Below are 26831 nucleotides of genomic sequence, written 5' to 3' on the forward strand. Positions count from 1 at the left end.
TGAAGAAATTGTTATGGCAGGAAATAAATACATAGAATTGTATGTCATTGCCGTCAGAAAAAAGGAACATAACCAATTGTAGAAGGTTGTCATACATTGGCAATGTGCAGGGTTTGGGGGGTTTTCCTGCACTGCTCCCTAAAGTAGCAAAACACTTTGTGCACCTCCTTTCTCATTTACTCATCAAAATGAAAAGGAGTAATATGACAGACAGAAGGTACACTGAAAGTATTTGGAAACTACCCAGAAATGATCAGTCTGTTTCATAACATATATATTTATGTACGTTTTTCTATTGATAGATATCTGACCTTTGCTTGAATTCTTCTGTCCCAAATTCTGTTGAATCATTTTTATCCAAGCTAGAGAATTAAATTCTATACAGTCAAATACCATGTACATTCATAGTCTTACTCAAGGTAGCAAGTTACCCAAACACTAGTGAATTTGTAGAATTTAAATTTTTCCATACTTAGCTAAATAAACAGAGGAATTCTACTATTACCCAGAAAGGAAATTAATTTCTGTGGAAACTTACATTTTTATCTCTTCAAAAGAAAGCTTTAGTGCACAAGTAAAGAAATTTCCTTTCTTAGTAAACCTAACACAATGTTTATTGGTATCATGTATTTTCATTGTACATACAACTCACTACAGAGGAACTCAATCCTTTATGCAATCTGATTTTCAACTTTCCAAGTCTGCTCTACCCCCTCCGTACTTACATTAATTTGTTGTTTTCTTAACTCCTTCTCACCAAAAGAGAGTCCAAAAGCTGGACTGTCATCAGAACTGAGAGTCCAAATATCACATTTCTGAAGTATGAAAGAGGCCCACCGGCTCTTTTCACCTCAGAAACACTGAGACTACCTCATTGCTCCTGATTGGGATTCTTACCTCCATTGGCTCAGTGCAAGTGGCATGAAGGCCCTGATAATAGGTAAATAAAGATATGCTTGCTACTTTTCACTTCATAGCAGACCATGACCAAGTATGTGCTAATTGACTCTATCATTTTCTTTTACTTTCAATACAAACAAAATGATTACAGGAGGACACTAAGAAGCTGTCATATAGATTGTGTAATAAATTCACACTACAAATGAATTTACACTCAGATGAGAGATAATACAACTTACCAAATGTTAATGGTTGGGTCACAAACTGCAATTGCAGTTAACGTTGTTTCATCTCTAAAAAATAAAGTAAGACACAAACAATTGATTTGGAACATAGAGAGGAAATCAAACTTTTCTACAAGGCTGGATACTAAAACCATGACTCTGTTCATGTAGGATCATGTTTGCCATTTGAGCTACAGCTCCAGCTCCAGCTCTTCTGTTCCCTCTAGCTCTTTGCTCTGCTACTCCGGTGCGAACTAAGAGACCAGAACCAAATGAAAAGCAGTATTTTCATTTTACCCAGAAATACAGTTGAATCTGTTCAGGAAATTAAATATGGAACAGTTTCATGCAAGGTAGAAGAATTTTTCCCAGTACCCCTACCACAGTACCTCTTGATATCTTGTATGAATTCCAATAAAATACTCTTCAAGGGAACTCAACCTGAGGTCATAGATAATATTCTGCTTCCTCTGTTCCTTCTATTCCCTCCTTACTTTCAGTAATCCTAGATGTCTTTACTGACTTACTCTCACATTGGACCAATGGGTGGCAGGCCAGAAGCAGAGAACTCTACACTGCTCAGCAGGACAAGGAGAACTCCCTCTCCATACTGGAGTCTCAATCCTTCACTCAATTTGCAAAAAAGACGGAATGGCACAGACAAAATTACACTTCCCTGACCTTCTAAATTGTTCCCACAAATACGGTGCTTGTTCTCTGTACAGCTTAGTACACTACTCTGTCTGTACTTGGGTATCTGACCACATATGGCTGTCCTCTGTCAATCTATGTATGTTCTGCTCCTCATTATCAACATGAACCATTAAATTATGCACAAATACTATGGAAGTTTCTAAAGAGACTTTTTCTTCCCAAATTGCTATAATACCCGGAAAACAAACTCTACATATACTATATATGGAAGGGGGTATTTCCTGTGCTTTCCTGGAAATGAGGCCTCTCTCTCCAATGAAATGATTACCTGTGCTAAATAAAAACTTATGCAAGATTCACAAGGAGTTCTTTTCCTATGACCCTAAAGCACTGTTTACACTGTTTTCGTGGGTTTCCTGATGTTCCGTTTCCCTTGCTATGAAGGAAATTGAGCTGATCAATCATCTACATTTCTGCTTCCTCTCTCCCCTCCTTGCTGGCACTACTGTCCTCTGTCTCTCCAGCCTCTCTAATTCATAAAAGGATTTCTAGTTCATGACTTATTCACCTTAATCTACAGAATATATGTGGAAACAAAAACACAGACATGCTTTGGCTGTTTAGGAATATTTGATTTTCACATATTTCAACCCTAACTTGATGATAAAAAAACTTCTCATTCACTAAATACATCACAAATGGTATGAGGAGGTTTCTTCAGCTGCCACTTCTCCCATGAACAACTGAAATCCTAGGCAAGTCATTCTATATTAGACAGTCTCCTTCCCACAGCAATGAAATAAGACACATCAGGCATGAACATGGGCATGAACAGATTCGCTGGTCTTTTTATCATCATCATCATCTCTTGAGATAGACATCCAGCACATAATTAGGCAAATTTTTGTTTGGGGCAGAAAACGCACCTTAGCAGTAAGGCATTTTAGGAAAATACACATCAAATTAAAAATCCCCTAATAATCAGCCTTTTCTCATTCATGGAGACAAAGAGACAAGGAGACATACAGAGAGAGAGAGAGAGACAGAGAGAGAGAGAGAGAGAGAGACAGAGAGAGAGAGACAGAGACAGAGAGACAGAGACAGAGACAGAGAGACAGAGAGAGAGAGACAGAGACAGAGAGACAGAGACAGAGACAGAGAGACAGAGAGACAGAGAGACAGAGAGAAAGAGAGAGAGAGAGGAGGATACACAGAGAGAGAGAGAGCTCGCAACTGTAACTTGTTTTATCCTCTATTTATCAGAGAGAAGTTTTTAAATTGCTGAGCCTTACAACAAAACACTAGATTGCCTTTGAACACCACAATAGATTAGGAACAATAACTCTTGACATTTCTTCTTGGAAACACCTAAGATTTTAGAAAGTTATCTACTGATATTACAGCCCAAAAATCTTAGAAAAATATCAAAGGCCCTGCAGTGTCATCAATACCTAAAATAAAGTTCAATAATCCTAATCACTTTCTTTTCAGTGACTATCCTTTTATGTATGATTGTACTTACATACATTTTATTATGCATAGATGCACATAGATGAGAGTATATATATATATATATATATATATATATATATATTTAGACTTTACCCTTCATTGTTGTTTGTTTTGTCAAGTTTGGTTGTGGTATAGGATGAGGTGTCCCTATAGGATGAAACCAAATGTCATAGTCAGACTCTCTAATGATTTTTATAGACTTGAACACATATCTATCCTTTCTTTCTTCAATAATCAATTAACCATTCAAAGCGTTTTGTTCCATTTCTATGTATTTCAATATTTTCTGTCTTTTATCGTTTGTCTGGTTCCAATTGAATTCCATCATAGTATGATAGCAAACAGTAACATTGTCTTTTCTTATATGTAATTGTTAAGACTTACTTTATACTCTGCCAAGAAACCTCTTTGAATGATTACTGTAGAGGAATATTAGAGGAAGGGAAAGGGAAAAAGAATAACGCTGCCTCTAGGCTCTAAATGTTATTTCCTTTGGAGAAAGCTTGGGGGTTGCTAGGATGATACTTATTCTGGGATTGTTGTGTGGAATATTCTGCAGATATATGCTGCCTTTGGCTCTTGGCCTTCAGTTGAATCTGGTTTCTTGTGGATTCTTTGGAAAGGATCTAACATGGTTGGGATCCATCTACTCATTTATGTTCAGCGATGTCTGTTGTGTCAAATTGGGTGCATTGAGGATTAGTTGCATTTTTTTGTTAATCATTGCAGTGTCTTTAGCAAAATGAAATGACTTTCATGTTGTAATACTTTCATGTTTTCTTTGCCAGATAGGAGTACATTTACATTTGGTTTCTTTGGGTGCCATATTGGAATATCTCTTTCCATCCATTCACATCAGGCCTGTGACTGTCTCTGACAGGGAGGTAGACTTCCTTCTTTCTCTTTCTTACTGTGTTTATGTGCAGGTACTATTGGGCTTCCTCTTAGGGCCTGGGTGCTCTCCCTTAGCTTTCTCTGTGAAGAAGGTACTCTACCACTTGAGCCATACTTCTGGCTTTCAGGAAGTTAACTGGATAAGAATTCCAGAGTTTCCCACCGATATTACTAATTAGATCTCCACTGCTTCGTCCAGAAAGGATTGTATCACTTGGTTGATATATAAGGGGCTTGAACTCCGAGCCTGGGCATTGTCCCTGAGCTCTTCAGCTCAGAGCTACCACTCTACTTCTTGAGCCCCAGCACTGCCTCGGGGTTTTTTTGGTTGTTAATGGGAGGTAGGAATCTCTAGGTCTTTAGTGCCAGGGCTGTGTCTGATCCACGATCCACAGTTCTTAGACTCTTCAGTAGCTAGGATAGCGGCTCTATGTATCTTTTATTTTTATAAAGACAGAGCTACAAATATCCCAAAGACTTTAGGGATTTTGATAAGACATGAAAGTAAATTGATAAGTACTTGATCAATCAGAGGTCTGATAAACCAAGAAAGAAAGTAAAAATTACTTCAAGCAAATAGAAAAATAAATGATTCTATTGCAAAACACACTAATTTTTATGTGGTAGCTCAAGTTGATATGTCAGATGTGTAAGACAGAAGTATAGTCAACAGTGGGGATTTGGTAGTGTGTGTCCAAGGATTGTGAAATGCCCTTTAGATTGTGCTAGTGTTTTTGCAGTATCTCAATCACAACAGGGACATGAAACATATCTTGTATATATTTCTGTTTTTCCAAACAAAGTTAGAAAGATTCCCAGGCACACAATATCGAGATGCTATAGAAACTTAGTTAATGTCATTTCCCTGAACATCAGAAATCTGTCTCCACATTTCCCTAGAAAGGAAATTAATTTCTTTGGGAATTTACACTCTTATCTCTTCAAAAGAAAGTTTCTATGCACAAGTAAAGAAATTTTCTTTCTTAAAATTAACAAAATGTTTATTGGTATCATGTAGTTTAATTGTACATGCAACTCACTACAGAGAAACTCAATCCTTTATGCAATCTGATTTTCAGCTGTCTAAGTCTGCTCTACTCCCTTCTTATTTTCACTAACTTAGCTCTTTTCTTAACTGCTTATCAACAAAATACAAGGAACAACAGCCGAGAAATTGTACTCTCATCAGAACTGACAGTGGGCCTGTCTAAGAAACAGATTTCTGGAGAAGGAAAGAGGCCCAACAACTCTTTTCATCTCAGAACCACTGAGACAACCTAATTGTTCCTGACTGGGATTCATATCTCTATTAGCTCAGTGCAAGTTGCACGTAGGCACTGATAATAGGTCAATAAGGATATGATTGCTAATTTCACTTCCTGGCAGACCATGACCAAGTATGTACTAATTGACTCTATCAATTTCTACTTAGTTTCAGTACAAAAATAACTATTACATGAGGATACTGATAAGCTGTCACATAGATTGTACACTAAACTCACACTACAAATGAATTTACACTCAGATGACAGATAACACAACTTACCAAATGTTAATTCTTGAGTCACAAACTGCAATTGCAGTTAACGTTGTGTCATCTCTAAACAATAAAATAAAATAAGACACAGAAAACTCATTTGGAACATACTGCAGAAATCAAACTTTTCTACGAGGCTGGGAACTTAAACCATGTCTGTGTTCATGCTAGGATCATGTTTGCCACTTGAGCTGCAGCTCCATCTCCAGCTCTTTTGTTCCATCTAGCACTGTGCTCGAGTACTCTGGTGTGAACTAAGAGACCAGAACCAAATGAAAAGCAGTATTTTCATTTTACCACAGAAATGCAGTTGAATCTCTTCAGGAAATTAAATATGGACCGTTTTAATCCAAGGTAGAAGAATTTTTCCCAGTAGCCTAACACTGGACCTAATGCTATCTTGTATGACTTTCAATATGATGTTTTTCAAGGGAACTCAACCCTGAGGTCATACCTAATACTCTGCTTCCTCTGTTCCTTCTATTCCCTCCTTACTTTCAGGAATCCTGGATGTCTTTACTGACTTACTCTCACATTGCACCAATGGGTGGCAGGCCAGAAGCAGAGAACTCTTCACTGCTCACCAGGACAGTGAGAACTCCCTCTCCTTACTGGAGTCTCAGTCCTTCACCCAATTTGCAAAATCATGGAATGGCACAGACATAATTGCACTTCCCTGACCTCCAAATGGTTCCCACTAACATGTTCCTTCATCTCAGTACAGCTTTCTACACAAGTGTGACTGTATTTGGGTATCTGAGCTCTTATGGCTGTCCTCTGTAGATCTCTGAGTGTTCTCCTCTTCATTACCAACATGAACCATTAAGTTGTGCGCAGTCAAATACTATGGAAATTCCTAAAACTACTTTTTCTCTCCAAACAGCTATAACTAGCTGAATACTAACTCTAAATACTCTTTATATGCTAGGGGTTATTTCCTGTGTTTTCCTAGAAATGAGGCCTCTCTCTCCAATGAAATGTGATTCACAAAGATTTATGCAAGGTCTAAAAGGAGTTTTTTTCACATGACCCTAAACCACTTTTTGCAGTGATTTTGTGGGTTTCCTTATGTTCCATATCCCTTGCTATGAAGAAAATGGAGCTGATCAACCATCTACATTTCTGTTTCCTCTCTCTCCTCCTTGCTAGCACTACTGTCCTCTGTCTGTCCAGCCTCTCTGATTCATAAAAGGATTTGTAGTTCATGAGTTATTTACCTTAATCTACAGAATATATGTGCAAACAAACATACAGACATGCTTTGGGTATTACCTTTCACATAAAATTCCAACCATCACTTGATGGTAAAAGACTTCTCATCCACTAAAAATATCACAAATGGTATGAGGGAGCTGTCTTCAGCTGTCTGTTTTCCCCAGAACATGTGAAATCCTAGGCAAGTCATTCTATTTTAGCCAGCCTCCTTCCCACAGCAATGAACTGAGACATATCAGGGATGATCATGGGCATGAAAAGATTTTCTGGTCTTTTCATCATCATCTTTTGAGATAGACATCCAGCACATAATTAGGCAAATTTTTGTTTGGGGCTGAAAACACACCTTAACAGTAAGGCATTTCTGGAACATACACATCAAATTTAAAAACCCCTAATGACCAACCTTTTCTCAGTCATTGAGACATAGAGAGAGACAGGGCGAGACACACAGAGACACAGAGAATAGACAGAGAGAGAGAAACAGAGACAGTCAGTCAGACAGACAAGACAGAACCCCTGTAACTTGTTTTATCCTCTAGCTAGACAAAATGGAGTCACCAGAGAGAAATTTCTTAACCTGCTGAGTCTTACAGCATAACACTGAATTGGTTTTGGCCACTACAATAGATTAGGAACAAGAAGAATTCATGATATTTCTTCTTGGAAATACCTAAGATTTTAGAAAGGTCTCTACTGATACTAGAGCCCAAGGATCTTAGAAAAATATCAAAGGCTCTGCAGTGTCATCAATACTTAAAATTAAATTCTCTAATCTCTATCACTTTCTTTTCTGTAACTATCCATTCACGTGTGTCTGGACTTACCAACATGCAAATATGCATAGATACACATAGGTGAGAGTGTATGTATATTTAGACCCTACCCTTCATTTTTGTTTCTTTCAGGAAGTTCAGTTGTAGTATCAGATGACAGTTCTTCATTTTGGGGCAAAATCTCTTTCTCATACATTTCCCATAGAGTTTCCTTCACTGCTTAGGTTTGACAGCAGACTATAGTATTCCTACATATGTCTCACAGCTGGGATCTCATGCCTATACCGTATTGCTCTGCTACTTCTTGTTTAAAATGTTGACATCTGTTTGTGTATGCACATATTTCTTGCCTTCATTCTGACATTAGGAATACACATAGATATGTATATATGTAAATACCATCAGATCATTGAGAGCCTTCAAGGATATTAACTCACATTTCCATCCTAGATCACACATTATGTCCTACAGACAATTTTCAGGATAGAAGTGTATTGGAATACATAGGCAGGCATGACACATAACTTTAGCATACATGTTCAGTCAAAGAACAATCTACTTTATACAAATGATCAATTTTCACTACTCATAGCAAATTGCTACCTCATAGGATACCATATATATTGATAGATAAAATCAGAAGATAGATGAAACTAGGTCATCATTTTGATTATAATAAAAATGATATATTAACATTTACTGATTGTATAACTATCCTTCACTTAACAATAGATTGTTAATATTACCACAGACCCCACAAAAGCATTTATTTCAAGCTGAAATAAATATGTACTTTGATGATAATCAAGTATTTTACTCATATCTTTACTGACACTCACTAAGTCAACTTACTGCCAGTCATACAGGGTACAATTTTAGGCTAATACACAAAGAAGAAGAGAATCAATCCTTCTCTGGGTTGGCAGCCGCCAAATAACAAAGAAGCAATGAAAAAAGGATATATGACAGAAATAAATGAGAATGGGAGCAATATGTCTCTTCTGATCAATCAGAAACTTAGGGGAATATGCATTATTCTATCCAATGAAAGTGCCAATGGTAGTAGAGTAAGTTTGAAAACCCCTGCCCCAATGATATGCTGGCTGCTGAATACCCATTTTTAAGAGTGAGGATGGAAAGGAAGAGTGTATGTCTAGAAAAAATCAAATGAAAGTAATAACAAGCAGTTCTTGATATGTAAAAAAAAACCCAGACTACAGCAATCACTGGAAAAAGATGTCAAGAAGAGCAGGAAATTATGGCAAATACATCAAATAAACAACCAGGAATAGTTATTGTAAAGATAGAGGTATATAGTGCAGGAAAATGCTTTTCTATAAAACCAACATCATGAGACCTACAAGGAGACATATACTTGAAGAGTATATTACATGCATTCATATCCATTGCTAGAAAGGAAGGATCATTCAGACAAAAATGTCAATCACAAAACATCAAAGTTTACCACATTTCAAATTTGTCTAGAAGACACTTCAAAACATTTCATTTTCTAACTGAAGAATATACATTCTACCAGAAAATCACATGTTAAGCTAATAACCAGGTTAGAAGAAACTGAAACAAAAATTGGATATACCAATGTATCTTATTTTTACAAAGCAATAGAGATACAAAAAGAGAGAGGACAAAACAACGCATGAAAGTTAACTGATAGACACTTGAATGATCGGGGGACTGATAAACCAAGAAAGAAATTTAAAGTGTCTTGAAGCAAATGAAAACAAAGTGATGATATTGAAAAATATACTAACTTTAATGTGACAGCTCAACATGATAGTCAAGAAGTGTGAGGTAGAATAGTAGTCACAGGGTGGGGAGTTTTGGAGGTGGGTACAGAGTCAGTGGTGTATTAGCACAGAAGGAGTCACACCTAATGTTTTACAGAGCCCAGTAGGAGCTTGTTGGAAAGTTACTGAATGCTTCCCCTTTTTGTCACACTGGAGTGTGATGACAGGGCATTCTGTTTGCCTGCTAGGCAAACACTCAACCACCTGAGTAATGGCCTAAGTCATTTGGTGCTGTAGATGTCTTTCCAGGAAGGTCTTCCTTCTGTCTAGGTCTGGAAGTGGTCTCAGATCATCACCTGGTTATCTGTGCTCCTGGGAGAAGGGAATACAGCGGTGAGCTTCTAGGACAGGCTCACTGCTTGAGATAAGGGTCTCAATAACTTGTTTTCCATGCTGGCTTCTACATAGGATCACCTCCAATTTCCACACACCACACAGTCAGTGTGACAGGCAGACCCTTCCTGATGCATATTTCTTTCATTTTCCTAGCAGCACTGGTGATCCAACACAGAATCTTTCACTTTCTGAATTGCACTGCATCACACATGTCACCGCCCCTTTCATGCTGTTTGTATTTCTTCAAATAAAAGGGCTCAGTTCCAGCCTTATGAATGTGGATACTTATGTGTCCATGTGTCTGTACATACATTCATATAAAATATGTACATAAACTTCTACATATAGATTTGTCTAGCACTCTATTATATGGCTTGGATTATAGCTTACCTTTCAGTCACACTGTCATCATCGTTTGCTGAACAAAATTCAAATGCAGATGTGCTATAGGAACAAAAAATACATATAGTCAGATATCACATGAATAATTAAACTTCATATTCTGGGTCAAATTATTTTGCAAGTCACAAAACAGTGGACTATGCTTCTTCCCTATAACTGAGATATTCTTCTCACACTTGATTTCAAATCAGCACAACATTACAGTTTAAGATTATCAAAGAAATATACTTGGTGATAAAATATTAACAATAAGCGTTCTTAAGTAATTGTGTATCTAGCTCACTGGGTCAGAAAAGAAGATAGGTGCAAGGTCATCTCCAAAGGTAAAGAGAACACATTACTCATTGAGTCACCAAGACACTAGGCCACAACTTCCTAAGGAGAAGGCAGGGTAGTCATCTATCCATGATCTTCACATGTAATCAAAACCTCCAGTTTTCCCAAGTAACTGAAGACAGAGGAGAGAAAGTAACCATGGAGTCATTACTTGCTCTGAACGATACTGCAATATCTTCCATTCACATGTTGGGATAATCTTCAGAGTATGTGGTGCCAAGATTGAATATTATTACCATATCAATCCAGTCACTTTGAGACTTGGCAACAACCTTTCCATATAAAGAAGAGAGAGTAGTTTGGGAAGGGACATATTTGGTCTGGGACAATTCCATACAAGAAAGCCATATCCATACAACAAAACTTTTATGCTCATTGTTTGCAACTAAGTAAAAGCAGTGCTGTTAGCTTCTAATGGCCCTGTTTTCTCATTCCAAATTTCTTCTTTTCTCACAGCTAAGTTCCAGATTCTCCACTTCTCATAGCAATTTCTTATATCCACCATTAAAAATATCTACATTGTTATAAAAGAATACAAAGTGTGGTATGAGGGTAAGTGTCTTTTCAGTTTGTTAGAGATTAGGATCAGAACAAGCTGGCAGAGGGGCACAGCTAGACCCAGGGGCATTGTAAACACTAGCTTCAAATAATGACAGGGCTGTATATTATAAGGGATACTTACATGACCTTGATCTTTCATACAAATAGTTCTGCTGCTCACTAGCCTCTACGTCTGTTTCTTTCTGCAATCTACTGCAGACCTGTGGGGACTTGTAGCTAGTGGTTTAGGAGCCATGCTGCTTACCACCTGTGCTTCAGCATGTACACTCTCAGTGATGCAGGCAATCCAGAATCAGAGAGTGCCTGGTCCCTCCCGCCTGGAAGGATACTCCCGGCGAGTGGGGCCTGTCTCAGGACACCATTGGCTGATGGTCTCATTCAGGGAGGTCCCTATTTGATGACATGACAACCACCGCTTGATCTGTATTTAGCCATCGCGTTTTCTAAAATAAACTTAGATCTGCACTGAGAGTCTGGTGTCCAGACTCTGTGTTCCTGGGATTATTCGTGGGCTCTGTCACCATCTTACCCCCTCTAGAAGTCTGCGAAAGACCCCAGAAACTGGTGCCCAGACGTGGGGCACAACTAGTAGGTAAGTGGACCTCTATAAGCAATTATGTGGAAAGGGATCTTGGAGAGCAGGCACCTTCACTTTTCTGATAGACAGCTTGAGCAAGTTTATGAAATTGTTCTGTCTCTCTCCCTGTGAGGGATTGGAGGTAGGATATGGGATGAGTCCATGTGGAAAAGGGTAGTCCGGCAGGTCAGAAAGGGGAGCACATTGGTGATTTGCCTCATTTCTTCCCCATCGTGGTCGCTATTCTGAGTTGCCTCCGGGGTTCAGTCACCTTAGCTCCGGCGCCAGTCGGGAGACCAGCACACCCCTGGAAGAAGGCTGCCAGCCACAGCCAGCTGACCTGAGTTCTGCCTCCACCTTTGCGACCTCACCAGTATGACCTAGGACACCGACCTAATCCAGAAAAACCACCCTGGATGACTGCTCTGCTGGCTGTGGATGCCACAGACTCTGCCTCCACACTCTCCTCAAAGCTACCTCATCCTATGTCTACCCTGGCATGGGACCGTGATATGATTATGAACAATACAATCAGAGGAACTGCAACCCTATTGTCTTCCCTCAAAGCATGCTGGGGAGTACATGGGGGCTGTGACTCCCGTTAACGCCAGTCCCATCTTAAACCCACCTAGCCCTAGTTCTCTCTGGCCCACCACACTCATTTCCACAGCAGCAGGACCCATGTTTGCTTTAGCTAAGTTGGTTGAGTTTATCCAGGCTTGCCTGGATGCCATCTAGCTAATATCTTTGCACAAGGTTTGGGCCCCATCCTACATTCATTATGAGTGTCCACAAATAAAGAAAAAGGGGAAACTGCGGGGACTCCTAGCTTGTGATTTAGGAGCCCCGCTGCTTGCCACCTGTGCTTCAGCATGTGCACACACACTGACCCAAGCAGTCCAGAGCCAGAGGGCACCTGGCCCCTCCCACCAGAAATAGGAGTTCCCGGGTACTCCTAGCAAGTGGTGCGTGTCTCAGGACATCATTGGCTGACGGTCATACACAGGGAGGTCCCCATTTGCTGATGTGGCAGCCACCACTCGATCTGTATTGAGCAAACTGCACCAAGAGTCTGGAGCCTGGTCTCCAGAGTCTGTGTTCCCGGGATTATTTGTGGGCTCCGTCGCCATCTTACCCCCCTCCTAGATGTCCAAGAAGGACTCCAACACAGATCCATAGGTAATATACTTCATATTTTCTGAAGGAATATGTTATTAATGTGAGCAATGTAGATGAAGCATATTGCTCATGACCTGTTCTTCCCTCACCCAGTTTCATCTGAAGACAGATGTCATCCCCTGACACATCAGTGACAAGCATGGCAGTTAAAATGACACTGCAATTCCAAACCCTCAAGTGGGTCGTTTTACAAATTTGAACGTCTTCTTCCTTTCTCCTCTTGTTTCATCCTGCCCACTTCCAATCATGTGCTCTACACACTTAGCTATCGTTAACTCATGTGTTTTGTGTATTCACTCCTTATAAATATCTCTGCATATGTATATATGCACACTTGTGATAACATACATTTGATCACATATCAGATCTGATATATAAATTCTTAAATATTGTACAAAAATGATTCTGAAGCTTATAGCTACAGGAACCTTACGCCCAAGTAAATCAATTACTTGGAAGTTTGTATATGACTTTACAATTTACTGAGTTGTATAAATTTATGATGCATTAAACACCTATTGCATATAGGAAAATGTTTACTTCCTCTGCCTTTCTTCTCAGATGCAAAAAGGATACAGCATTTGGTGATGGTTTCTGTTACCTCCCGATTCAGTTTGTTCTCCTAGTATACATCTCTTGTATACTATTTAAGTTCTTCATCCCAGTGTCTGTCACTAACACCGAAAGTTCACCATCATAAGAGACTTCACGCTGTAACCCAAGGGTCATAAACTAGAGACCGGCAGCTGGGCCTCTGAACAATGTACACTGGGATTGAGGTGTCTGCTATCAATATGGACAAAAGTACATAGATACTGTTATTAAATATAACTTTGGAAAAGCCAATCACTGCATTTCTTTGATGAGTCTGGTAATAACTGACCTTGAATGTTCATCTATATCGTCCTAATTCATATCTAACATCTTTAACTAGAAATGAGTTTTCCTGTGATAGTGACCTGAACATTACACTTCTGCAAAGGAAAAGCTGATGGATTCATATTGAAGGACCTATCATCTTAATACCAATGCATAGTCCCCTTTTTTAAGTACAATTACATTCTAGAGGGACACATCTTCATTGCAACCAAGAAATTCCTGATTAAGTCCCTAGACTAACTTCTTACATCCATCCATATCCACCAGAATAAACATGAAACACGTATAAATGTGAGGCAGGTTCCATCAACAGTGATGATGAGTGGGTACTTGTAGAACCAGCTTCACCTGCTGTTGAAGGTTCCTCTACGCCCTGCCAACTGCATCCTGTTCCTGGCTCTTTCCAAATTCTTTGTTTCTTGCTCTTTCAGGATTCTTTTGTCCTTCACCCAATCTGAAAAATCTCATACCAAAGCATTTTGAATGAAATGTTCTTTTAGATTGTGTGGGTGTTTTTACAGTGTCTTAAACACAACAGGGCATACATGAAACATTGCTTTCCTGACATGTTTCTCTTTTATCCAGGTAAGTTTCTGTTTTACCCAAAGAAACAAAGTTAGAAAGATTCCTATACACACTGTATTTAAATCAGATAGAAACTAGGTTAATGGTGTTCTCTAGTGCTGGAAACTTCCATGAACATCACAATTCTCAGTCTGCACATTTGTCTACTTGGATAGGTATGTTCAGTATCCATACATGCTAGGAAACTCAATTGGAGGCGTCTTAGAGAAATTAAACTCTTCTACTTGCAAAAGGTAAGACTTTTCCCTAAAAGTTAAGAATACTGTGGCCCAATAAATCTACCTGATCTGATGGAGAATAACCTCTTCTGGTTTCAGTTCAACTGATTTCAATGGAAATCAAGACTTAGATATCATCTAAATATCAGCATTCTAGGTGTCCTCTATTCCCTGGTGACTTTCCTGCCTCTAAGATAGGGACAAGGAACAGAAGTCTAGAAGCAGGGCTACCATTGATTGTGGTTGCAGGCATCTATAGAAGAAAGGATATAGTCTTCCTTTATGGGCCATATAGACCGCTGGGATTACTTTTTTGTTTCAGAAAGGGATTCCCAGCTGCCTGGGCTCATGCGACTAGCTGACAGGCACTGTGGTGATCTAAGGATTTGAGATGCTAGTACTTGACTTCATAGCACCCCATGAGCCAGTGTATTTTGATCTACTCTATCATTTTCTAATAAGTTTCAAACCAGATCATGATTACCTGCAGATATGGACAGGCAGTCCTGTGTAGTCTGAAGATACATTATCCTCCAAAATGATATATTACTAAAAAAATCAACTCACCAATTACTGTTGTCTTCATTAGAATGAAAAACAACCGTTGTTAAGTCATTGTCTTCACTGTGGACATATTAAACATATACAAAAATCAGGTTGCACCATGTTGGAAAAAAATCACACATTTTTTTTCTGACACTACTAGGTATAGAAATTATGACCTTGAGTATGCCACACAAGTATCTGCCAATGGAGCTGTATCTCTAGCTTTTCTGTCCCTAACACCCCTTATCTCCAGTACTCAGGTCTCAACTCAGAGCACTATCTGTGATACTCTCTGTTCATGGTATGGTGAATCTTTGTGCCTAGGCTTGCTTGATCAATGATCTTTCCACTTGGGCTTTCACCAGAATCTACGATGGATGTGCATGCTTTTGGTTCATATGTATAATTATATCTACACAGGTGACAAAGATCAGAGGACAGCAATATGAAAACATCCAGGGTAGAAATTTATTTTTGTAATTGTCCATCTCCAAGGATCCAGTAAAATGTTGCACTGTATGTGTGGTTCCAGAAGCAGAGCCTCAGGTATAAGCAAGAAAGCAGAATATTCCTGAAGCCCTGACTAGAAGCCATAGTATCAGAATACCCCCATCCCACATGCTGGTGGACCCAATCTGTCTCCAAACTCTTTTATTTGAAATGTGAATTTTTCATGATCCCTGTATTCACGTGTGAGCAGTAAGAAGTAAAATAAAAATCATAATGCCATGGATTCATTTCTTTCACCAGTATAAATGTTGTCTATAAAGTGTTCATAGTTTCACCAACCTTAGAACCACAGTGTTTAAAATGTGGCATAAAGTGGACAATGAAAATATTATGCATAAATTAAGTTTTGGATCTAGAGAAAGAGCACACACATGAGAGAACTGGGCAAAAATATGGGAAAGAGTTGTACAAGAGGTTATTTACCCCTTTCACAATGAAACAAACTTGTAGTCTCTTTGGTATGACATTTTATTTCTTCACCTTGAAAAAATTCATTTGGTCAGAACAAATGCATGGAATTGTGTGTCACTGCTGTAACACCAAAGGAACAAATTTAATTCTAGTAGGATCTAATATATCAGCAAGGTGTGGATTGTCTAGGAATTTTGCTTCACTGCTTACTAAAATAGCAAAACACTTTTCTGAGACTCGTTTCTCATTTATTCAACAACCATGGAAAAGGAGTAATTTTACAGAAAAAGCTGCACTGAGAACATTTTGAAAATAATTCCCAGAAACACTCTGATTAACAACCATGTATATTTACGTATGTTTATCTACATATACATATCTGACCTTTTTGTCAATTCTTCGGTCCCAACTTCTGTTGGATCTTTTCCATCCGTGCTAGAGGATTAAACGATAGAGTCAAATGCCATGTGAACTCATAGTCTTAGTTTTTTATTCAAATTGGCTACAGTTTACCTAACACAAATAAATTCATAGGAATAGAAATAATACATAACTTAGCAAAATGAACAAAGGTATTTCCATTTTTCCCTGGAAAGGAAAATTAATTTCTTTTGTAAAAGAAAACTTTTATGCATGATTAAAGTCGTTTTCTTTCCTAGTAAACTTAGCACAATGCTATTGATATTATGCAGTTTAATGCTAGTTGGAACTCACTTCAGAGGAACTCAGTGCTTTAGAACTTCTAATTTTCTGCATTCTAAGTCTGCTCTACTCCCTCTGTCCTTTCATTTATTTGGTTGTTTTTTTAACTGCCTCTCACAAATGTACAAGGAACGGTAGCCTAAGAAGAAGGATTCTCATCAGTTCTGATAGTGGGTATCAGAATTCTGGAGAATGAAAAAGATCTGTTGTTCGTTTCATTGAGAAACCACTAAGACCATTCTCATTGTTTCTAACTGTTGGCTCTGTGAAAGTTGCATGCAGGCACTGATATGTAAATAAGGATTTGGTTGCTAGGTTTCACTTCAAAGCAGACCATGATCAAGTGTGTGTTCATTTATGCTATCATTCTCTATTTCAATACACATAAGGATTACATGAGAACTCTCTGAGAAGCTGCCATATTGATTGGGCATTGTACTTACATTGAAATCAGTTTAACTATCAGATGATAGACAACTCACCAAATGTCAATGTTTGAGTCACAAACCGCAGTGGCTGGAAACGTCGTGACATCACTAGAAATGAAATAAAATTAGAAACAGATAATTGAGTTGGACCATGTAGAGGAACTCAAACATGTTTTATACAAGCTGGATACCGAAATCATGGCCTTGCTCATGCTAGGAAAATGTTCTGCCACTTGAGCTACATCTACATCTTGTGTTCCCTCGAGTGATTTTCTCTGGTACTGCAGTACAAAACTGAGAGGCATGTTATTAAATGAAAAGCAGTATTCCATTTTGCCATACAAATGGAATTGTATCTCTTGGGGATATTAAATATGGACCTCAGAAAATTAAAGGTTTCATCCAAGATGGAAGAATTTTTCTCAGTACATCTACCACAATGCCTAATTCCATCTTGTGTAACTTTCTATGCAAGTCAAAGGAACTCAACCCTGAATTCCCTAATTTTCTGCTTCCTTCATTCCTTCAATAATCTGGGATATCTTTACTGATTTCAACTCTCAGATAGGAACAATGGACAGTAGGCCAGAAGCAGGAATTCCATCAATATAATGGTGGGCTTTTCAGTATCACCATTCTGGAGAATGCAGGGTCAATCCACACTCAATAAGAACTTTAATACTAGGCTCTACACACCATTTCACCACAGGGTTACTTCTGAGTAGGACTGTCACCTCCGTTGGCTAATAGAAAGCAACATACAAGCACTGACATTATGAAAAATTTGGTTGCTTCCTAGACTACAGAGCAGCCAATCCACCAGTGTTTTTTGACCAACTCAATCATCCTCTATTTGTGTCAATATTCAAAATGACTTCATAAAGATATTCCTAGGTTGTCTGTATAATCTGTATTGTCCTCAGACTCCAAAACGGTTGTACACTGAGATGTCAAATCAACTCACCAAACATTTGCGCTCGGTTCAGATATGAGGACCTCTAATGTGTGGTGCTCACTATAACAAAATACAAAACATAGAGACAATTAAGTGGGACACTGGGAGAAGAAACAATGCATTCCCCTAAAAGGTTGGGGGTTTAAACTATGGTTTTCGCTAGATATGCATTTGAGTTGTGTATCTAACTGTTCTATAGCTTCAATTCCTGTCTCTGAAACTGCAGCTTAAAGTTTGGGCCCAGTGCTGAATGAAGCTTCTGAGGACAGAAGATTGCTTTTGTCAATCATCCTTTGCTGGCTGTGCTCTGAGGATGATCTGGCATGGGTAGATGAACCACTGTCAGACCTCTGTGATCTACTGGATCATGTACTGAGAGAACTGAAGACAGATGACAAAAACAAAGTCACTAAGGAAAAGAATGTGTCTGAAAGGCTAATTAGGTTCAGCAGCAAAATGCTGATGAGGGAATGTACAGATCAAGAGTGGAAGCAACACCCTGGCACAAGAACAAAAGGAGCACAAGGCCAAATACCACAGCAACTGCACAGGAACACACACACACACACACACACACACACACACACAATTGGTAATTTCCTTGATGAAGAATGTGATCTTGTGAGAAAACCCAGCAACTGTTCATTTCAACAATTACAATCATGTCTTGATGCCAAGACTTTAAGGCTTTACCCAAATAAATGACGTCTGTGCACTATTCATGGAGTCAGAAACCTTCGATTCACATTTATGAAAAAGGTTGCATTAACTGTACAGAAGAGCGTGGCATCTGCCAAATAGGATAGAAATCTAAAGGAGGAGTGGATGGGCCAAACAATTGTCCAAACCAAAGGGAGACTTTGTGGAGACATTCCCTTCTACTGTCTCGAAGAAGAGACAAATGTTCACAGCCACTTTCAGACCTATAATCCCCAGTCGTAGGAGGTAAATTGTTAGTGCACAAGTTCTTCCTTTGTGATCCTTTGTTACTGCAGTCCTAGAAAATGTTTACAAACCCTTCAATCTGTGTCTCATGCCCAGGTGGTCTGATCAGAGTTTTCTAAGAGTTCCCTTCACTGCTCACAAGGACCGGGAGAATTCACTTTCTCCTGGAGTCTGAGTCCTCCACCCAACTTTCAGAAGGATGGAATGGCACAGACAAAATCGCACTGCGTGACACTCCAATAGTTCTCCACATTCTATGTGCTCAGTCTCTGAATATCTTTGTACACATGTATATCCATATTCTGGTATCTGTTATTTTATGCTGACCTCTCTAGATATACGTGTGATCTGCTTTGAATCATTAAATTATACACAGTAAAACACTGTGGAAATTCCTAAAACTATTTTTCACCCAAATTTGGTACAATTCATCAAAAACAATCACAAAATATACTATTTTTGGAAGGGGAATTTCCTAGAAATGAGGTTCTTGGTCCAAAGAAATGTTGACCTCTGATAAAGAAATCTTTTATAAAATGATTGACAAAGAATTCTTTCCTTATGGACATATATTGTGGATTTGTGTCTTTCCTTATTTTCCATTTCACTTGCTATGCAGGAAATCAAGCTGATATACCATCTACACTGCTGCTTCCATGACTCCCTCAGTTCCCACTTGCTGGTGCTACTGTTGGCTGTCTTTCTAGCCTCCTTGATTGATAGAAAGATCTGTAGGCTCCCATCCAATGTGATAGTATGCCTTTCAAGGTAACAGAGGAGTGGAGCATGGAGAAGTGATTCAGGTTCCATTAGTGTTTTTTTTTATGTGAAATCTGTTTCCAGTACATTCAATTGGTGTGAGTTTTATACATGAACTGTGACCATCTTCATTTCCCTTTATAGATCCTACTACTTGACTTTCAAAGAAAACAGGAACAATTGTCTTTTGACCTTTTCTATTCTTATTTATGTCAAAACTTAAAACAAGGATGTACTGATACTGATCGACTGTCATATATATTGTCTACAGTTACAACACTTTACATTGTTTATCACTCAGTTGACAAGTACATGGACTCACCATATGTTGAGGGCCGACCAGGACCGGGATACATTTCCCCTCTGGGTGTCAGATTCCACACTGTGAAGAAATTAAACACATACACAAAAATTGAGCCAGAACAGTACAGAAAAATATCTACATTGCTGGGTATTGAAACCATGGCCTTCTCCAGCCAAGCATGGGATCTGATATTAGAGCTCCACCTCCACCTCTGCTATCCCTGCCAGGCCTCTCTGCAGTACTGAGGTTTGACTTCAGAACCTTGGGTTAGATGAAGCTGCATAGGAGTGATTCGAGTTTTGGCAATGCTGCCTCATCATTTGAACCTCTGTTTTCTCTTAGCATGGCCAGGAATGGACTGGCGAACCACTGGCTCAACTCAATAATAACATTTCCTAGAAGATCTGATGATAGCAAGTGGAAGGCACTCAGAGTAGAAATGGCTTTGAATGGCTATTTCCAATCCTGCAGCAAAACATTGGACTACAAATATGAAATTTGAGTGATAATGCATTATATTAGAGCACAAGAGCAGAGGGGCATGTCATAATACCAGTGCATAATCATATGAATACACATAAACACACATATCACACACACACACACACACACACACAAACACATAGGTTACACAGTCCATAATTTCTTTGGTTGAGTATGTGATTTCTTTGGAACACCCAGTCACTCTTCACTTCAGCAATTAAAATCATGTCTTGATCCCAAGACTTTAATGATTCGCCCAAAATAATTGATGTCTATACTCTATGCATCAACTCATAAACCCTGGATTCATATTTGTCAAAAAATTAGCATTGGGATGGGACTTTGGCCTAGTGGTGGAGTGCTTGCCTAGAATGCATGAAGATCTGGCTTCAATTCCTCAGTACCACACACATAGAAAAAAAAGCCAGAAATGGTGCTGAGGCTCAAGTGGTAGAGCTCTAGACTTGAGAAAATCCAAGGACAGTATTCAGGCCCTGACCTCAAGCCCAGGACTGGACAAAAAAAATGTTAGTACTTACTGTACAGAAAGAATGGCATGTGCCAAGTAGGTCAGAAAACTAGAGGATGAATCCATGGGCAAGAAAACTATCACAACAAAATGGGACTTTGTGCTTCAATTATTTTCTTCATCCTTGAGTCAGAGCCAAGTGTTCATGGGCCCTTGGAGAACTGAATCCCCTCAGTGCTCTCAAATACATTGTTAGTGCAGAAGCTACTTCATTGTGATTTGTCACTGAGCTCTAGAAAACATACACAATCCCTTGGAATAAAGTCTCATGGAGGTGATCTGATTATAGATTTTTCTAAGAGTTCTCTTTATGGCTCACTAGAACAACAGGAACTCCATTCTCCTCATTCATCTTAGTCATTCACCCAACTCATGAAAGGATGGAATGGCACAGATAAAAGTGCACTACTGTGACATTCAAAATACTGCCCACAAACTTGATGCATACTTTCTGTACAACTTTATACACATACCTATCTATATTCCAGTAACTGACCCTCATGGCTGACTTCTCTAGACATACATTTCCTTCCCCTTATGATCACTACTTTATCTTTAAATTATACACAGTCAAATACTATGTTAATTCTCACACCTACTATTTTCCCAAAGTATCTATAATTCATCAAAAACTATCTATATATTGTATATGCAAGAGAGTACTTCCTGAATTTTCCTGGAAAATAATGCTTCTTACTGTAATAAATGTTCACCTCTGCCAAACAAAGTGTTTATGCAACATTGGCCAAGAGATCTTGCCTTATGAATCTACACAGTGTTGACTGTGGCTTTGTGGCTTCCCTTATTTTCCATTTCACTTGCTATGTAGGAAATCAAAATGACATATCCTCTCCATTTCTGCTTCCGTAGCTCCTCTCTTCCCTACTTGGCTGCAGTATTGGTGGCTGTCTGTCCTACCTCTCTGATTGATAAAAGGGTCTGCAGGACCTCTATCTGATGTGATGCTGAGTCTTTCAAGGTAACATAAGTGTGGGGTATAAAGAACTGATTCAGGCTCCATTAGCTACTTTGTATGTGAAATCTGATTCCATTCCATTCAATTAGTGTGAGTTTCATATATTCACTGTGACCATCTTCATTTATCTTCGTAGATCCGGCAACTTGACTTCCAAAGAGAATAGGAACAGTTGTTTATTGGTGTGTTCCATTGTGGCCTGTTTATTTTCAAAACTGAAAACAAGGTTGTACTGACACTGTGTGCCTGCCATGGGTATTGTCTATGGTTACAACACTGCATATTGGTTAGCACTGTGATGAGAAGTACACGGGGGACTCGCCAGATGTTGAGGGTCGGCCAGGACTGTGACAACTTTCCCCTCTGGGTGTAAGTGTTCACACTGTGAAGAAAGTAAACACATACGCAAAAATTGAGTCTAAACAGTAAAGAAAACTATCATTTTCTATCTACAATGCTGGGTATTGAAACCATGGACTTCTCCATGCCAAGCATGGGATCTGCTACAGGAGCCACCCCTCCACCTCTGCTATCCCTACCAGGCCTCTTTGCAGTACTGAGATTTGACTTCCGAATCCTGTACTAGATGAAGCTGCAGGGGATGAGACTAGCATTTGGCAACGCAGTCTCATCACATGAACCACTGTTGTGCCCTCAGCATGGCCAGGAATGGATTGGTGAACCACTGCTCAACTCAATAATGACATTTACTGAGAGGACTGATGATGATAAATGGAAGGAAATCAGAGTAGAAATGGCTTTGAAAGGACATTTCCAATTCAAAATATTGGCAACAAAATATTGGACTGGAAAGGAAAAGTGAAAAGAAAATATCAGACTTAAGCACAAGAGCAGAGGGGCAGATGTCATAACACCAGAGTACCAGCACACAAACACACATATAAACACTCTCTCTCTCTCTCTCTCTCTCTCTCTCTCTCTCTCTCTCTCTCTCTCTCTCTCTCTCTCTCTCTCACACACACACACACACACTTCCTAATTTCTTTGAGAATATGATTTCTTTGGAACACCCAGTCACTGTTCATTTCCACAATTAAAATCATTCTTGATGCCTAGACTTCAATGCTTTACCCAAGGTTATTGATATCTACACACTAATCATTGAGTCATAACCCTTGGATTTAGATTTTGAAAAAGTATTCACTGTACCGAAAGAATGTGGTATTTGTACACAATGGAATTCTATGCTGCTGTCAGAAAGAATGACATTGCCCCATTTGTTAGGAAATGGAAAGACTTAGAAAAAATCATATTAACTAAAGTAAGCCAGACTCAAAGGACCTTAGGCTCAGTGGTTTCCCTCATTTGTCATAATCAGTGGAAACCTTGGGCTGTCCTAGCAGAGATTTGCAATAGGGCAAAACCTTGATACAAAAGGCCATATAGTAGGACGCTAAATGAAAGGATCTCCAGGATATAGAAACATAAGCCATATAATGAATGATTGTTGTTCTTAAGGTACTATGTTATCTCTTATCTCTTTTGCTGTCCCTTGGTTATCTCACATTGTTACAGTATCTCACTTTGTTACCTGATATATCAGATATATTTCTTTTTGGTTATTTGAAATTGGATAGGGAAGGGGGGAAACAAATGAGGGGTGGGGGTGGGGGGGAGGGAAATGGGGACCAAGACATATGAAAGGTTATCAATGTATATGAAGTGATGCACCATCTATCTGGCAAATATCATGTAACCCTTCTATTAATTACAATAAAAAATATATGAAAAAATACGAATGGCATGTGCCAAGTAGGGCAGCAATCTAGAGGAGGAATCATGGACCTGACAATTGTCCACAACCAGGAAAACAGGGGAAAGGGATCTACAAGGAACTTCCTTTTCCTCAGCCCTGAGTAGGGGCCAAGTAGCTGTGGGCCCTTTGATTTGAGCCCTATATCCCCCAGTGTTGTGATGTAAATTGTTACTGCGGAAGCTACTTTTTCTGTGATCATTTGTCATTGCAGTCTACAAAATGTGTACAGCCCCTCAGAATAGGGTCTTATAAACAAGCTATCCTATCAGAATTTTCTAAAAGTTCTCTTTACTGTTCACTGCAATATCAAGAACCCCATCTCCTCACTGGTGTCTCAATCATTCACTCAATTTTAAAAGGACAGTATGGCGCAGATAGAGCTGCACAGCTGTGACATTCAAAATAGTTTCCATAATGCAGGGGTCAAGTGACTAAAGTCCTAGCTACTCAGGAGGTTGAAATCTGAGGATCATATTTCAAAGCCAGCCTTGCCACTGTAATTTCCAATGAGACTGGAATCTCCAGTTAGCCACCAGAAACTCAGAAGTAGTGCTATGGCTCAAGTGGTATAGCCCCTGCTTTGTGCTGAAGAGCTCAGGGTCAATAGCACACAGGCCCAGAGTTCAAGTCCCCATCCTACAAAACAAAATCAAAGAAAATAATTGGTCCTACATACTTATTTAGTCTCTGTATATCTTCATACATATGCCTATCTATGTTCATTATTTGACCTATCATAGCTGACCTCTCTAGATAGAGATGGGATCTGCTTTGAATCATTAAATTAAGCACAGTCAAATACTATGTAAAATCCTATATATACTTTTTAATTTTTGCTAATTCTGGAGCCTGAACTCAGGGCCTGGGCACTGTCCTTGAGCTTTCTCAGGGCTAGCGCTCTATCACTTGAAACACAGCAACATTTTCAACTTTTCCTGTGTATGTGTTACCAAGAAATAGAACCGAGGGCTTCCTGTATGCTAAGCAAACACTCTACCACTAGGCCATACACCTGGCCCTTCCTATATGTACTTTTTCACACAAATTAGCTGCAATTCATTGAAGACTAACTATACATAATATATATATATATATATATATATATATATTCAAGAGGGTATTTCTTGTGTTTTCCTAAAAAAGAGACTTTGGGATCTAACTAAATGTTCATCTCTAAAAAACAAAGCTTTTAGACAAGACTGATGAAGAATTCTTTCTTTGTGAACCTACACCAATGTTTTCTGTGGTTTTGTTGTTTCCTAGATTTTCTTTCCCTTGCTATGTAGAAGCTGAATCTGATATATCACTCAGATTCTGCTTCCAGGTCTCCTCTTTTCCCTTTCGCTCGTTATGTAGAAACTCCAGCTGATATGGCTTTTAAATTTTGTATCCGTGTTCACTGTTTTCCACTTCACGCATTATAAAAAAAATTCCAGCTGATATATCATCTAAATGTTTGATTCTGTTTCCCCTTTACTCCTTGCTTCCACCAATACTAGCTTTCTTTCCTGCCTGTCTTATGGAGAAAAAGATCTGCACAGCGGAAGCAAGATTCCTATCCATCATAATGGTGGATATTTCAGGTGAAATAGTCCTGGCTTTTGACACATTTATCCTGATTCCTTTAGCTACTTCATATCTGAATTCCTCCTCACTTCAAACTAGTCATTGTGACTTGAGTGCCTGACCTATGATACTCTTTTGGCTCCTCATACTTAACTTTAGAACAGCCTATGAGAAAGTTTCTTTTGACATCTTTCCTTTGGTATTTATTTTCAAAACAGATAATAGTTACATGATATGGTTGGACAGTAATATCAACTTTGTCGTGGTACCATACTTCAAAATGATTTTACTTTCAGATGACAGGTAAATCCACTCACCAATTGCTCATGCTGGATCAACAGCTGCTGCCAGAGCCCAGATTACATGGACTCAGGCATGCCTATCACAGCATCCTCCTCACATTATCCAACAAGCCCTCCCTCAAAAAACTCATTCTTTTTACTTTAATCCTTATGGAAAGGATGGGAAGAAAGTCCAATGGCATAGAGAGCAAACCCTATGATAGACAGACTGCTCTTGCTCAGACCCTTACCTTGTAGAGCAAACTCTACTCATATAGTTGCTCCTATGGCAACCCCAAACAGAATGCACTGGTCATCTAAACATCACTGCAGAATGAGGAATGGAATGCTCGAGAATTAAAGGCATACCAGTTCTCCTTAAAGACAGTGGACTGAAATTGGAAAGGACATAAGACCAAAGTCGAACACTACAGTAAAATAGTTTCAACACATAAAATTCCTCACCTTTTCTTTTGCCTCTGTATTTAATGTGGAGAATTTTTCTGTTAACCCAAACTTGAAAAATGATTTCTGAAATAAGAGTCTGGGAGTTTGGCCTAGTGGTAGAGCATTTGCCTAGCATGCATGAAGACCTGGATTTGATTACTTGGTTCATACTAGAAAAAATCCAGAATTGGGATGTTACAAAACCATTTATTAGCTCAAAATTCAGCCAAAAATTAGATGTGTTTTTAATTTGGCAAAACTAGTGGAGCTTGTTCCCATGGAATACGCTGGCATACCAGAATGCATAAAACAAGTTGATCAAGAACTAAATGGAAAACAAGATGAACTGAAGAGTGAACAGTAAGTTTGGCCTCTCGTCCAGACAGAAGTGAAGAATGTGCTGATGAAGCAGTGCCCTTTTTACTTTTATTTTTATGTAAAATGTTACAAAATTGACTTTTCTTAATGGACTTCTGTATTAGGAACTGTTCACTGCTGTATTGGTTTGCAGATATTTACCAAAATGCTTCCATATCACTTAGTTGAACTAAGGACTTTGAGCTAGTCACATAAGGTGTGCTATAAAGTTTTTGTGGAATTCTGTTTGGCAATACTGTAA

General features: G+C 38.9%; 1 long non-coding RNA gene across 1 annotated transcript; it reads right to left on the bottom strand.

The window, feature by feature from the left end:
- Positions 1–16444: 16444 nt before the first annotated feature.
- On the bottom strand, positions 16445–18206 carry LOC150039916 (uncharacterized). The gene is made up of 3 exons (XR_016534133.1): positions 18155–18206; positions 17245–17298; positions 16445–16495 (listed from the first exon to the last, which is right to left on the bottom strand). It is a non-coding gene; the product is annotated as an uncharacterized LOC150039916 (long non-coding RNA).
- Positions 18207–26831: the final 8625 nt, after the last annotated feature.

The sequence above is a fragment of the Megascapheus bottae genome, unplaced genomic scaffold, assembly GCF_031878675.1.
Source record: "Megascapheus bottae isolate mThoBot1 unplaced genomic scaffold, mThoBot2.hap1 HAP1_SCAFFOLD_43, whole genome shotgun sequence".
Classification (NCBI taxonomy): domain Eukaryota; kingdom Metazoa; phylum Chordata; class Mammalia; order Rodentia; family Geomyidae; genus Megascapheus; species Megascapheus bottae.